Raw genomic sequence first — 16,470 nt, forward strand, 5'->3', positions numbered from 1 at the left:
GGGCAAGGAACTTCAGGGCCCTCTCTGACCCCAGATCCTATGGGCTCTCTCCCTTCCACCAGGCCGTGCCACCAGCAGATGAGAATATCCATGATCATGCCAAGCTCACTTTTACCCGCACCTCCTGATGCTCTCAAGTGGGGGGTGTCTGGGTTGGCTCCACCACCACCAATTGCCAGGGTCTCTTACCCACTGGACTATGAACTCCTTGTGAGATTTACTTTTGCATCTCTAGTACAGGGTATGAGTTCAGTTCAGTCACTCAGTCGTGTCCAACTCTTTGCAACCCCATGGACTGCAGCACGCCAGGCTTCCCCGTCCATCACCAAATCCTGGAGTTTACTCAAACTCAAGTCCATCGAGTCAGTGATGCCATCCAACTGTCTCATCCTCTGTCATCCTCTTCTCCTCCCACCTTCAATCTTTCCCAGCATCAGGGTCTTTTCCAATGAGTCAGTACTTTGCATCCGATGGCCAAAGTATTGGAGTTTCAGCTTCAGCATCAGTCCTTCCAATGAATATTCAGGACTGATCTCCTTTATGAATGATACCCAACAAATGGGCACATAATACCTCTCACTAAACAAAGGCAAAAAGGGTACCCTCATTTGGCTGCCTCTGCTGCCCCCTGCTGTATGATCCTTGTTGGTGCAGAACAATAATCCTAACCACTAACACCATTGTCACTAGTAACACGACTGAACTGAACTGAACACTAGTGCTCTGGTTCTCAAACTTTTTGGTCTCAGGACCATTTTTCACACCCTAAAGTTCCCACTGAACTTTATTTATATGGCTTGTATCAATATTTACAGTATTATAAATTTAGACTGAGACATTTAAAATACTTGTGATTAATTTAAAATAATAATAACAATCGTAGTAAATGTAAACACATTTTAATGAAAAAAAAACTACATTTTCCAAAACAAAAAATTAGTGACATTGCTTTATATATTTACAAAAAATGTTACTGGATGGTCTAATAGAAGACGTAGGATTCTCATACCTGCTTCTGCATTCAGTCATGCAATATATTGTTTTTGTTGAAGTTTACAAAGAAAATACAGGCTCAAACTGATATGAGTTAGAAAGGGAAGGAATATTTTAATGGCCTTTTCAAATAATTGTGGCTATTACATGATACTAAGTTAAACTTGATGTATTTCTTGAAGTTCAGTTACTATTAAAATCTGAAACCATATCAATGAGATTTTCTTACTCAGTTACATTAAAATCCATTGGTCTCTTTTGCATATAGCTTTTACCATGAGTGATTTTGTAAAAGCATGCAATGGGCATTTGGGGAAAAAATAGTTTACCAAGTCATGCAGATATTTCAAATACTGATAAATTTCCAAATATAATATTAAACATCAAATTCATTATTATAACCACCAACCTCACCAGAAAATTTAAATTTTTGGAAAATGTAAAGCTCATGGTTAGTGAACACAAGCTTTCCAAAATTCTAATTTTTATTTGAAAGCTTGAGTTTTATTATTAGCAACAAATACTGTCAGTTTACCTTGAAATGGCAGACAGATTTTATTCATTTTTGAGAAAAATGTCCTCCAAATACTCAAGTTTGCATAACCATAATTTATGTCAGTATTTCTTTTTAGGAAAAATGGTGTCCCATGAAAAAAGTGGCTAGTTTAGCTCACAATTCAAACTGCACAAATGCTTTTTCTGGAGAAAACCATTGTGCTTGGATCTACAGAAGAAGTGCTTTACCATTTCGTCACACATGATACTTAAAAGATGTGCATTTAAGAGTCAATATATAGTGAGTTAAATACATTTTATTGCTTCATCAATGACTTTTTTTTTTTGGTCCATGCTTCGGAGCATCTTAGTTCCCTAATCAGGGATGGAACCCAGACCCTCAGCAGTGACAGCACAGACTCTTAACCACTCAACCACCAGAGAATTCCCAACAAAGACTTTCTTTTTATACATTTTATTTGCTTATTCTCATCGTGGTGGCTTATCTTGTTGTGGAGTACGAACTCTAGAGCACACGGGCTTTAGTAGTTGTGGCTCACCAGCTTGCTGCTGCTAGGTCACTTCAGTCGTGTCCGACTCTGTGCGACCCCATCCCTGGGATTCTCCAGGCAAGAACACTGGAGTGGGTTGCCATTTCCTTCTCCAATGCATAAAAGTGAAAAGTGAAAGTGAAGTCGCTCAGTGTCTGACTTTTTGCCACCCCATGGACTGCAGCCTACCAGGTTCCTCCGTCCATGGGATTTTCCAGGCAAGAGTACTGGAGTGGGGTGCCATTGCCTTCTCCGGGCTCACCAGCTTAGTTGCCCTGAATCATGTGTCACCTTCCCAGATCAGGGACTGAACCCACATCCCCTGCATTGGCAGGCAGATTCTTTCTCAGTGGACCACCAGAGAAGTCTCCATCAAAGACTTTCTTGAGTGACACTGGCAGGGATTTGCTGGGAGGGTGTGATGGCAGAGAGTTTGAATGACTACTAATAGAATGTGGAGCCACTTCTCTGATTTGTGCTGAGATGCCAGCAGTTTTTACCACCATTGCTTTTGCCTCATCTGTGAAATGTCATCCCAGTGAAAAGACAACTGACACTTTAGGATCATTATGAAAAGAGTTTGGATCTTAAGACCATTCCCCTACTTCAAGAAGGGTCTGCTCTGGAGCATGTATTATGCACTAGGTGTTGGTCCAAGAATTTTACTCTTTAAAAAAATACATTGTGGTAAAATAGACATAACATAAAATTTACATTTTAACCATTTTAAAGTGCACAGTTCAGTGACATTAAGCACATTCCTTTTCCCATCTCTGTAACAAGCCTCAGAATCCACCTGCTTGCCCAGGCCAGATCCCCAAAGCCAGTCATTCATGGAACTCAGAAAGGGGGACTCTAGAGCTATTGGAGTTCCCATCCTTCCCACTCTGGAGTTTGTCTCTTAAATACCTAAACATCTTTCTTTTTAGTTATTTATTTGGCTGCACTGGGTCTTAGTTGCAGTAGGTGGATCTAGTTCCCTGACCAGGAATCAGTCCCAAGCCCCTGCATTAGGAGTGCAGAGTTTTAGCCACTAGACCACCAGGGAAGTCCCTAAACATCTTTCCAACCATTCCTTGACCCTGTGCCTCCAGTAATCACAACCCCTAAGGCTGGGTTCCGTCATCTCAGCCTCCTCACTGTTCTTCCTACCTCTTCTCTTGCTCACTCCACCCCACCTCCCACTCCTAACTCAGATCTGACCACACCAGTCCCTTGATTAAAACTCTCCTTTGGCCCCCCCCGTTCCTGGGCACCTGCTGAACCCTCTACGTGAAATGCCTTCTTCCCTGGCCAACCTGGAAGACCTAGCTCTAGCTTTTCCTCCTCTAAGGAGCCTTCCTCAGACTGTGAGGTAGGCCTGTGGTCTGTGAATGGAGAGAGGGAAGGAAGAATTAGGTAGGAAGAGCCTCGGGCTTCAGGGCAGCTCTGAGAGAGTCTTGCCAGCCTGGTGGGAAGACCAGAGCACAAATTACCTGTTAGAGGAAGCACCCCATTGGTCAGAAATGGCCAGGCCCTTGTTTTCCTACCCAGTCACTGGCGGGAATTGCCCAGGAAGGATGTGAGCTCATCACAACCACTGCTGTAGATCCCAAAGGGGCTGCAGCAGGAGGCTGTTGCTAAGAACACCCTACCCTACAAGCTCTCTCTCTTAAAAAAATTTAAAAAAAAAATTTTTAAATTTATTTATTTTGTCTGTGCTGAGTCTTAGTTGTGACATGTGGCATCTTTAGTTGTGGCATGTGGGATCTAGTTCTCTGACCAGGGATCGAAACTGGGCACCCTGCATTGGGAGTGCAGAGTCTTAGCCACTGGACCGCCAGGGAAGTCTTGCAAGCTCTCTCTTAAAGGGAGAGCTGAGCAGTACACCTCCAAGACTTGACTGATGCTTGAAGTTGGGAAGAGCGCAGACGCTCTAGGCCAGTAGCGGCCACATTTTACATATGAGAAAACGGAGATGTGGTGAGGGCACATGATTTTCCCCAAGTCACCCAGCTGGCCAACCAACATGCAAACCGAGGTAGTTCTGCCTTTACATCCATGCCCTTCAGTCTCACTGCTGCCTCCAAGTCAAACTGGACTTCAAGTGTTGGTGCGGGAGACTGGCAGGGTGTAGCTTCAGACAGGGCTCGGGAGTCGCCGCCTGGTGCAAGCGCCTCTGTGCTCCCACAGGCCCCTGGGTTTCCCTCCATCCTCTCATTTGCCAGCCACGTCTGTGGACGTCAGCGTAGGTGTCTGCCTCTACTAGGCCACATCCAGCTCCTGGCTCAGGGCTGGGTACATTATGGTCCACACAGTGGAGGTCGGTCGTCATGACCCCTGTCTTACTGTCCACTTGGGCAGCCCAAACCTCCTGCGCAGGGAGAGTAACTTCTTCACTTATTCACTGCTCCCTCCCTTTCTTCATTCTTTAAGTTCATTTATATTGAGTGATTGGGCTTCCCCCGTGGCTCAGTGGGTAAAGAATCCGCTTTCGATGCAGGAGACACAGGAGACCTGGATTCTAGTCCTGAGTCAGGAATATCCCCTAGAGGAGGGCATGGCAACCCACTCTAGTATTCTTGCCTGGAGAATCCCATGAGTAGCCTGGTGGGCTACAGTCCAAAGGGTCGCAAAGAATAGAAGATGACTGAGTGGTTAGGCATGAATTCTTAACCTCTGGACGACCAGGGAAACCCAGTTCTAATATTCTAATACAGCAGCAAATATCTCTGCTTTCATGAAATTTACTTTTCAGTACAGGGACCTAGACAATAATTAAAAAAGAAAGAAAGGTATATATTAGATAGAATACATGCTTTGGACAAAAGAAAGAACAGCATAGACAGAGGAGAGTAGGAAGTATTGGTGAGGGGGTAACCATTTTAAACAGAGTAGTCAGGGACGGTGACATTTGAGTAAAAACCTGAAGCAGAGGGCGGGTCCAGAGACCCCCGAGGTGGGATATACCCGGTCTATTCAAGCCAGGAGGCCAACAGGGCTGGGGTGGGGGCAGTGACGGGGGGGTGGAGAGATGTGAATGATGACATGCAAAGTCACTGACATTAGATCACGAAGCATCTAGAGTCCAAGGTGAGGAATTTGACTTTTACTCCAATTGAAATGAAAAAAGGACTGCAGATTTCTAAGCAGAGGGTGTCATCATGTGCCTTATGAGTTAAATAGACCAAGGGGCAGAGGGTAGAAGCAGAGGGAGAGGAATGTGGCATCAGATGAGAGGATCAGGGCAACAGCAGGGCAGTGAGGTAATCAGAGGCTGGGTTGTCCCTGGGAGGTAGAACCACAGGATTTCCTAGTGAATAGAATGTAGATAGTGAGAGAAAGCAAAGAGTCAACTGTAACCCCAGGTTTTTGACTGAATACCTCCATGGATGGTGTTGCCAGGATCTGACACTGAAGAAGGTGACAACAGGAGTAGATGTGGGGGACAGATCAGAATTCAAGTTTGGATATATGAATTCGCAGATGTCTCTTAGACATCCAAGTGGAGATGTTAGGCAAACAGCTGGGTTTACAAGTCTGGGGGCTGAGAGAAGTCCGGAGACTGGGGAGTTGCTGCTGGTTTCTCCTCTTCCTTAGATACGGGAGTCCCGGAGCTCAGTTTTGGGGCTTCTCTTCTCTTCTCCAGTGGAACCCTTTCCTTATCAAGCTCATCCAATTGCAAGACTTTAAATACCATCTCTGTGTCTACAGCTTTCATAGATGTGATGGCTGGGGCCCTAGCCACCATCTGGGTCTTTAAAGACACGGGCCATACCCTAGGGTTGGAGGAGCCATGAGTTAAGGAGCCTGAAATCCTGAGAATGTAGCAGAGCAGTGCCTGCATGCCACCCTTGAACCATCTATTTCCAGACTTTTATAGGACAGAGAAACAAACTCTCTTGTTGAAGCCAGAATGATTTATGGGAGACACCCAGAGGAAAGTTTTGAGGATGATGTGTGTGCATCCTCAGTCACTCAGTCGTGTCTGACTCTGCGATCCCATGGACTGAACTGCCAGGCTCCTCTGTCCATGAAATTTTTCAGGCAAGAATACTGAAGTGGGTTGCCATTTCCTACTCCAGGAATCTTCCCGACCCAGGGATCGAACCCACATCTCCTGTATCTCCTGCATTGGCAGATGGATTCTTTACCACTGAGCCACCTGGGAAACCCTTTGAAGATGACATGGGCAGGCACTTTGGGAACTTCATTTTGCTCTGTGGAAGGTGGAATAGAAAGGGTGGGAATGAAGGAGCCAGACAATGAGGAGACAGTTCCTGGAAATCTGAAGAGAAGGAATGAAGGTTTGATTCCTCTGGGAAGGAAGCAATGGGGAGTATGAAAGATGGGGGAGCTGGGAAAACTTAGAGGTACAGTTCAGCTGCTGGTGGTCTGACCCCTCCCACCTTTGAGTTCTGGGTCCTTCCTAGGACTAAATACCTGTGCAAAATGAAAATGTGGGGCTCCATGTCCAAAAATTTTTAAGAACTTCAAGATAAAGATTGCAAATATTGCCCCAGACATATTCATATTAGTTCATTGTTCATCTGAAATTCAGCTTTAACTAGGAGTCTTGTTCTTTAGCTGGCTACTCTACCTGGTGCATCCTGGTGTCTCCTCCATTACTTGGGGCTCCTAGGAGAAGGAACATCACCCTTCAGCCTCCATCATAATTACCCGGAAAGCTTGTTAAAACAGATTGCTAGGCTCTACCCGAGAGTTTTTGACTCACAGAGGCCTGGGGTGAAGCCCAGCAATTTCATTTTTAACAAGGTCCAAGGTGATGCGGAGGTTGTTGGTCCTGGGGATGCATTCCGAGAATCGCAGTTCAGGCGTCCATTTCTCTACTGAAGCCCATGAATGGTCTCCAGAAAAGTGCAGTGACCCAAAATGACCACCAGAGGGGGCAAAAGGCACTCACTGTCTTGGAATTGAGCTTAGACCTCTGCTGAGCATTTGCTCTGTGCGCGACCAAGTCCAGGGCCCTGGCTGTGATGAAAATATTGGTCAGGCTCAGTGTCTGCTCTTGAAAAGCTCAGGGTCTGGTTAGGAAGAAAGAGGTGTTAACTGGCAATTATAATTGGTGCAGAGGATGCTGAGAGCACAGAGTAGTGGGTTCTTGCTGTTCTGAGAACATGCCTAATTTGTTCTAGCCTTGGGGCCCTTGCACATGTAGTTCCTTCTGCTTGGAATGCTCTCCTGCACTCTAAGGCTTTCGGAAGTTTGACTTCGTTGGCAGGAGGAAGAATGACTCCCAAAGATGTCTGGGTCCAGCATATGTTTTAACTGCCATGGTAAAGGGCACTTGGCAGATGTGATTAACTGATGGGTCTTGAGATAGATTGCCTGGTGGCCCTATGTAACCACAAAGGTCCTGTGGGAACATAGAGAAGGCCGGGGGAAGTCAGGCCTGAACCATGAGTAGGGGTCACCCAGGAGGGGAGAAAAGGAGTAAGGGCATTCTGCATACAGGAATCCACAAATGTAAGGCCATTCAGGCTGGGGTAAATCAGGTGTTCTCAAGAACAAGTACAGAGGTGTGGAAGAAAGTTGAATGTGAACATTTGGCCAGGCTGGTGGGGGATTAGTTGGACCCTGAGGGTCTCAGGGAGCCTCAGGAGGATTTCAACTGATGGTATGTTAGACCTTCACTGTTGACCCTCTGGCAATGGTGTGCAGGAAGAAAGATCAGAGACAGGGAAGCAAGTGAAGAGGCTGCTGTAATGGTCCAGGAAGAGGTGATCAGACAAAGCAAGAATGATAACAGTCTCATTCATTCATTCATTCCATGTATTTATGGGACAACTCCTCTGATCCAAACCCTGGGCTGGGTGCTGGGACTTGCTGGACTTCTCAGAGAGCTTACAATCTAACAGGAAAGGCCACCAACCAACAGCGCACGGCACAGTTAGCCAGCTGGTGATAGCCGTGGTCCCTGAGGAATCAGGAAGCCATATGGCAGGGTCTGGGCAGAAGTTGGGGTTGGAGGCATCTCCTAGGAGAGCCTCTGACCTGGGCATCCTGACCTCATGAGCATAGATGCCTCATTCAGCCAGACTCTGGTGCCCTCCCCTCTGCAGCCCAGAGCTAACAATATGGCCATTGAAGGCGGCTGCCACCACTCGAAGTCCAGCCTTTCCTGCCCCCTCCTGCCCTCGGCCACACAATCCTGGCCTTCAGCAGGGAAGAAAGAGCAGGATTATATGCAGGTAGCGGGGGCTGGGCCCACTCCTCCACCAAAGACAGTCTAACCCCCAGCTCCAGGTGGGCACGGGGTTGGCACCTTCCTCAAACACCCAAGGCTCTTGTGCTAAGAATGTGAAGGGTCAGCCAGCAAGAAGCAGGGGGAGAGAGGAGATGACCTTTAGCGCCGAGAGGATTTAGTGCTGCTCAGGATTCCTGGAACACACCACATTCATCTCTAAGGGTGAGACTGGGCCTCACGGATGAAGTGAATTAAAATCAGGCTACCTGGAGCACTGCTCTCTAGAAGGTTGGCCTTCTTGCTATTCTGAGGACATGCCTAATTTGTTCTAGCATTGGGGCCCTTGCACATGTAGTTCCCTCTGCTAGGGATGCTCTCCTCCACTCGAAGGCTTTCAGGGGTTTGACTTCATTGGTAGGCAGGAGAGTGACTCCCAAAAATGTCTGGGTCCTGATCCCTGCATATGTTATAGCTGCCACGGTGAAGGGTACTTGGCAGATGTGATTAAATGATGGGTCTTGAGATAGAGAGATTACCTGGTGGCCCTGTGTAACTACAAAGGTCCTTATAATGAGCGAGAAGGGGACAGGGGTCAGAGACAGAGATGTGATGACAGAAGCAGAGATCAGAGAAAGGGGCAGTTGTGAAGATGATACACTCCTGGCGTTGAGCATGGAGGAAGGTGCTTTGGGTCAAGGAGTGCAAGCAGCTTCTTAGAAACTGGAAAAGACAAGAAGCAGACTTGCTCCAGAGCTTCCAGAAGCAACGCAGCCCTGCGGATCCATCCCAGTGTCCTGACATCCAAAACTATAAGAAGATATACCTTTACTGTTTTAAGTCACTATGTTTATGGTAATTTGTTGCAGCAGCAATAGGAAACCAGTACAGTTTCTCATCATTCAGGCCCTGAGGTATAGTACTCAGCTCCCTGCTTGCAACCACTCGCTTTGGTTTCTTCATAGCATTTACCTTTATCTGGAATGATCAGATCTGTTTCTTAGTGTATAGCCTGTCTCCTCCAGCCGCAGGCGAGTCTCCCTGAGAGCAAAGTCCTTTTTGTTCCCTCCTTTGTCCTTGCACCCTGAGTCCTTATGAATATTGGCTGCATGAAAGAAGGAATAAATAAAATAAAAGGCTTAAGGGACTTTCCTGGTGGTCCAATGGCTAAGGTTCCACACCCCCAATACAGGGGGGCCCAGGTTCAGTCCCGGGTCAGGGAACTAAATCCACATACTGCAAAAAAGACCCGATGCAGCACCCCCTCCAAAAAAATAGCAGGCTTGATATGCTCTCTCCCTCCTGTGCACATTGAAGGCAAGGGTGGGGAGAAGCTATGACTGGCGGGGGAGGCTATGAAAAGGCAGAAGGGGTCTTGGGAGGTTGGAGGATGGAAGGAGAGGTATGGAGGGTGGGAGACCTGATCCCCGCATGTCCGTGGGAGCTGGAGGGGTCCCTAACACAGAACTCGTGCATGAACTTTCTAGTGGACAGGGCTCTCCAGTTTCAAACTCAGCACCTTTTTCTTTTTTTTGTTTGTCCCTCAACCTGGAAGACAGGCTGCTGAAAGGAACCATTGTTCTCACTTTGCAGATGGGGGCATGGAGGCTCTGAACAGTGATTTGACAGTGGGAAGACACCTAGGTGCATCTCTGGCAAGGGATCGTGGGATCTGAGAGGTGCCTGAGGCTGCCTGTCCCCCAAGGGTTCCCCCCGCCCGGACCCAGGCCCCACAGGCTCTCTTTCTAGTTGTCTGATGCCCTTTCCACCTCACCTGCTCTCAAGGCTGGACCAGGGCAAGGTGAGTGAGGCATTCACCCTGGCTGCAAATTAAAAGGGACACCCCAAACCTCAATAAAATTAAAAAATAATCTTTTCATGCAACATTTAAAAAAAATCAAAATTAATAATTAAAAAATCCATGATGAATGAAATATCAACATTTTAAATAAATAGTTTTGTTTTTTTCTTTTCAGGTTCCAACATGACTTGACACAGTATTGTTTTATTCTTCTTATCCAGGATTGGCTACATGGTGTGTGGGGCCCCTCCTTCAAAATTTATTCTGAATTTCAAAATGGCAACCAAGTCGGGGCTCTGTCACACTGCACAGGTTGTATGTCCATGAAGTTGGCCCTGATCCTGTCTTTATTAAAATGCTGATATTTTGTTCATTATATATTTTTTAACATTGACTTTTAAAAATATTGCTTGAAAATATTACTTATCTTCATTCCTGTGGCTTTTGGTGTTCCCATTGATTGTGCACCTGGGGAGAGCACCTCCCTTTTTTCACCCTCCCCAAGCTTCCTCTGCTTGATGTGAGCTCCTTCTTCACCCCAGGCTGCCTCCTCCAGGAAGTCTTCCTGCTTTCCCGTCCCTGCATGGCCTCTGGCAGCCCTCTGCCTTCTCCCCTGTGTCACAGCCCAGATCACCCCATGTGGGCTCTGTTGCTTAAGGATGGGGAGCAGATTTGATTTGTTTCCGTGTTCCCAGCACAGGGCCTGGCTCAGAAGAGCTGCTCCGGAGCAATTGGTTTTCAGTGAAAATGAGTGGCTGAGGAGTCTGGGATTCTATGTCAACAGGATACCTTTGTCAAGCCCTTCTGTCTTGAGAAGGACCTTAGTAAACCCCCCTGCAAATGCTCAGGGGTGGCAGAGCCAGCTGTGTGGGCACTGGGTCTGCTGGTCCCCCACCCCCCTCCCCCGAGACACTGTGGGAGACCCAGCCCCATTTCGGGTGGCAGGGCAGAACTCTGGCAGGAGGTGGGTATGGGCCAGCGCTGTTGACATGGAGGAAGGCAGTGCGTGCCCACTGTTGAGACTTTGGTATCGGGGCAACCTCATCTCTGTTCTGTGATGCCCCCTGCCTGTGGCCTGTCACTGACCCATCGTTCTCTGTACAAGCCACAATGACCTTCTGGGTGGCGCCTGGCCTCAGGGAGTCACGGTTTTGCTCCTATAACCAGGCTTCCTGTCCTGTTCCTGAGACCAAGCTTGCCTAGATTTACAGCTGAGACCCTTTCTGACACTCAGCCCCATTCCTGCCTGTCTTCCAGGGCAGGGCCTCTGAGTCAGGGAGTTTGAGGGAGCTGCCCATGTGTCCCTGAACTTCAAGCCTATGCTGATCCCTTTAGATCAGGGGTCCCCAACCTCTGGGCCACGGACCGGTACCTCCTGAGATCAGCGGCAGCATTACATTAGAAAATAAAGTGCACAAGAAATGTCATGCATTTGAAACATCCTGAAACCATCCCCCCACTCCTGGTCTGCGGAAAAATTGTTTTCCATGAAATTGGTCCCTAGTGCCAAAAAGGTTGGGGACCCCTGCTTTAGATCGCCAACTGTATCCTGGGACCCCATGACACCTGGCCGCCACTTGTCCAAATCCCCCTTCTTTGTGGGCCTGACCCTGGGGCCTGGGCAGGGTTAACAAAGAGGAGGCATGTAGCAGCCTGGGACATCTCTGATGGGTGTCAGTGATGCTAGTCTGAGACTCCCCAGTTAGCTACAGCGGACAAAACCCCGGACCCCAAGCAGGGAACCCTGGCTCAAATCCAGGCTCTGTCATTCCTGGACTTTTGGAGGCTCAGTTTCTTGATCTGCAAATTGGGAGTTAAAATGCCTGCCTCATAGCAGGGATTATGGGAGTCAACAGAGAATGCACAGAGCTCCCTGTACAAAGTGAAAGTGAAAGTGTTAGTTACTCAGTCTGTCTGATTCTTTGTGACCCCATGGACCCCAGAGAACCCACCAGGCTCCTCTGTCCATGAATTCTCCAGGCAGGAATACTGGAGTGGGTTGCCATTTCCTTCTCTAGGGATGTTCCCAACCCAGGGATCAAACCCAGGTCTCCTGCATTGCAGGCAGATTCTTTACCATCTGAGCCACAGAGAAGTGGCTCCCTGCACAAAGCGGGCATCAATAAATGATAATTCCCTTTCTCCTGTTCCAAGTTTGAGTGCCCAGACTGGTCAGCTGTGCCCCTGGTGACCCCCATCCCCGCTCCAGCTCCCAAGCCTTGAGTTCTTTTCCACGACTTTCTGTCCTGGCAAAAGAGATGGGGAAGCTGAGGCTCAGAGGGATCAGGGACTTGCCCAAAGTCACACACAGCATCAGAGGCTTAGCACAGACTGAAATCCCGGGGCCTGATGCTCGCCCAGCCTGGGCTCCCATCTCTCCATCTGGCCTTGAGAACGTGCAGCCCGAGAAGGACAACTGAGCCGCAGCATCCTCTGGGGCCCCTCCCCCACCTCAGGCACCGGCAGAAAGCCCAGGGCTCTTGGTGCTTCCATGAAAGGCGTATTTCCCTCCTGAGTTAGAGCAGACCCAGAACAGAGAGCTCCAGCCTGCCCTGAGAGCCGCCTACCCCCTCCCCGCTGGAACCTCTGGGCAACGGCCAGCACAGCTGCATCCCCTCGGCAGGGCCTGCAACGATAGGCCCACGTTGCATCAGCTGGTCCTGTCCCGCCCCGGCTCCTACCTGCCAGCCAATGGGGTCCAGCCGAGTGTACAGAGCCCGGCTCCGACCCACCCCACCCGCCATGGAATCACCACATGGTCTGGTCCTCCCTCGGCTTTCTCTGTGAGGGAGGAGGGGATGGAGGGCATCGTGGCTCTAGTGCATCCAGCATGGCCTTCCTTCCTGTATACCCAGGCCCTGCTAACTCCTCCTTGATTCTCCCTCCTGGAGGTGGCAGGAATTCCCCACTCTGCCTGGCAGGGCCTGTTTCTCCCCAGCCTCTGTTCTTCTCCCCTTCTGTGCCTGCCCTCCCCGACACTGGCCATCCCACAGCATCCATCACTCTCCTGTGCCCTGAATCCCAACTGTCCTCTCCAGCCTGACTTCCTCTCCTCAGTGCCAGACTCACCAATGCTGTGGCCTCCTGGGCGCCCCCAGTCTGCAGACCACGGAGTTCATCGCCTTCCCCCTAGAGTCTCCATCTCAGAGAGGACCTGCTGACCCAGGCCAGACCCCTGGGAATCCCCCTTCCTCCTTCTCACTGGCCCGCCATGCCCCAGTCCACTGCTGGACGCTCTTAGCCCCATGGCCCCTCCCCGGATCCAGGCATCAGCATCTTCTTTTTCTTTTAATTTTTTATTTTATTTATTTTTCTTTTAATTTTTGAGATATTGGCAATTAACAGTGTTGTGATAGTTTTAGGCGAACAGCGAAGGGACTCAGCCATACATATACAGGTATCCATTCTCCCTCAAACTCCCTTCCCATCCAAGATGCCACATAACATGGAGCAAAGTTCCAAGGAGGCACCAGTGTCTTGTGCTGGGTTATTGTGACATTTTCCTCTCTGGCCTCCCTCTGTCCCTCTCCACTCACCAGATACAGAATTCCTTTAAACACGCCAATATGACCTTGTCACTGTCCTACTAAATTCCCTTCCAGTGGGGGGGCTCCCAAGCTCCTGTGAGACTGGCCTGGCCATTTTCTGCAGCTTTGCACTTCTGTCCCAGGTGGCATTAGTGGTAAAGAACCAGCCTGCTAATGCAGGAGACATAAAAGATGAGTTTGATCCCTGGGTTGGGAAGATCCCCTGGAGGACAGCATGACAACCTAGTCCAGTTTTCTTGCCTGGAGAATCCCACAGACAGAGGAGCCTGGGGGGCTACAATCCACAGGGTCACACAAAATCAGACGCGACTAAAGTGACTTAGCACACACTCCTGTCCCCATACATGGTTACCTTTGTCAGGACTCTTTTGCCTGCTCTGGCTGCATGCCATGAAAGCCTGTTACAGTTCAGCTTATTTTAGCCTGAGGCCAAAAGCCTGTGGGGGTAGAAAATGCCTGGCTGGCCAGATGGGCTCCAGCCCCAGCCTCCCAGCTTCCGCAGAGCTGCAACGAGGGGGCTGAGCCCCAGGCCCCTCCACAGCCCCTACTCAGACATGGCTTCAGACCTGGCTTGATCTCCCACTGAATGTTGCTTTTCTATTTACTTTGTTATTGTTGTTTAGTCGTTAAGTTATGTCCAGTTCTTCGCGACCCCATGGACTGTAGCCCACCAGGCTTCTCTGTCCATGGGACTTCCCAGGCAAGAATACTGGAGGGGATTGCCATTTCCTCCTCCAGGGGATCTTCCCAATTCAGGGATTAAACCCATGTCTCCTGCATTGGCAGGCAGCTACTTTACCACTGAGCCATCAGGGAAACCCCCTATTTACTGATAGCTAAAAACTGATTATAAAAGTAATATATGCTATTGAAAAAAATCAGAGAAGCAGAGAATTGAAAACAGATATAAAATGTATTTCTATCTCCAAAGATAAACAGTATTAAGTCATTTAAGAGTATTTCCTTCTGGCCTTTTTAAATGAATATTATGCATCTCTCTCTCTACTTTTTAAATACACATTCATTGAGAAATGTGCTTCCCTGGTGGCTCAGCTCATAAAGAATCCGCCTGCAATGTGGGAGACCTGGGTTCAATCCCTGGGTTGGGAAGATCCCCTGGAGAAGGGAACGGCTACACACTCCAGTATTCAGGCCTGGAGAATTCCATGGACTACAGTTCATGGGATTGCAAAGAGTCAGACAGGACTGAGCGACTTTCACTTTTATTGAGACAAAAGCTCCAAAGAGTAGAAATGGTTGAAAAATCAGATGGAAATTACCTAGTAACAGAAGTTGACTTTTTGGTGAAATTTTGGTGAACACCCTTTCACAGTTCTGTGCCTCTGCATATAGAATTTTCATAAACATGCTGTTTTATAAGCTGCTCCATTTTTTATCCACCAGTCCATTAAGCTCTCTTCTTCTGCTTAAGGATTAACATGGCTTCCACCTTTATTATGGCTGCCAGTCTTCCTCCCTTACTGACATTGTCTCTAATTCTGGTCTCTCACTTACAAATGAGGCCAAAGCTTCCCAGATGGCTCAGTGGGTAAAGAATCTGCCTGCAGTGCAGGAGATGCAGGAGACACGGGTGGTTCGATCCTTGGATTGGGAAGATCCCCTGGAGGAGGGCATGGCAACCCACTCCAGTATTCTTGCCTGGAGAATTCCATGGACAGAGGAACCTGGAAGGCTACAGTCCACGGGGTCGCAAAGAGTCAGACATAACTTAGCACACACAAATAAGGCCATAATGAACATTCTTGTACATGTATCTACACTCGCGTTTTTTAAAAATAATTTCCTTATAATATATTCCTAAAAATTGATTTTTTCTCCCCAAAGAACAAATAAAAAAGATACAAATAAACTTATTAACAAGACAGAAATAGACCCACAGACATAGAAAACAAATTTATGGTTTCCAAAGGGGAAAGGGCAGGGGATAAATTAGGAGGTTGGGATGAACACATATACACTACTATATATATATTATAAAATAGATAGCCAACAAGGACCTACTGTGTAGCACAGGGAACTGTACTCAATATTTTGCAATAATCTATGAGGGAAAAAATCTGAAAAAGAATATATATTTCATACATGTGTGTGTGTGTGTTCAGTCGCTCAGTAATGTCTGACTCTGTGATTGCATGGACTGTAGTCCCTGCAAGGCTACTCTGCCCATGGAATTCTCCAGGCAAGAATACTGGAGTAGTAGCCATTCCCTTCTCCAGGAGATCTTCCCAACCCAGGGGCTCTTGCATTGCAGGTGGATTCTTCATCATCTGAACCACGAGGGAAACCTGCATCTATGCATACATCTCACTGAATCACTGTGCTGTACACCTAAACCTAACATGCCGTTGTAAATCAGCTATGCTTCAATATAGTTTTTATTTTTTAAATAAAAATTTTTTTAAAGAATAAAACTTTAACTTGTGTGAATAGGAAATGCATTCATGTAGCCTCAGAATGGCAGATAGCCATTACCCCTCCCCCTCTCCCTCTCACATCCAGTCCTTCCCCGGCCATCAAGGAATGTTTCCAGTTTCTACCCAACTGCCGGGACTGTCTGTATGGATCTAAGTAACACCCCCCTTCACCTCAGCTCTGAGATCGGAATCAACATTAAGACGTAAAGAACCTCCTCACTTTTTGTTTCTCCTGGTCTTCCCACCTCCTACTGATGGAGAGTTAGGTTGTTTCCAAGTTTTGCAATTACACACAGTGCTGCGGGGAGTTATTCAGTTCACTGCTTAAAGCTCCCAGTGCAAACTGCCTTCTGGAAAGACTGTGCCCATTTCTTCTCCTGCCAACAGCCGGAGGAAATCTTCTTCCTGTTTAAAATGAAATCCCTCAAATCCTTCCAGATCCTGCTCATTTCTTCCTGTTACA

Source organism: Cervus canadensis, chromosome 11 (genome assembly GCF_019320065.1).
Source record: "Cervus canadensis isolate Bull #8, Minnesota chromosome 11, ASM1932006v1, whole genome shotgun sequence".
NCBI lineage: Eukaryota > Metazoa > Chordata > Mammalia > Artiodactyla > Cervidae > Cervus > Cervus canadensis.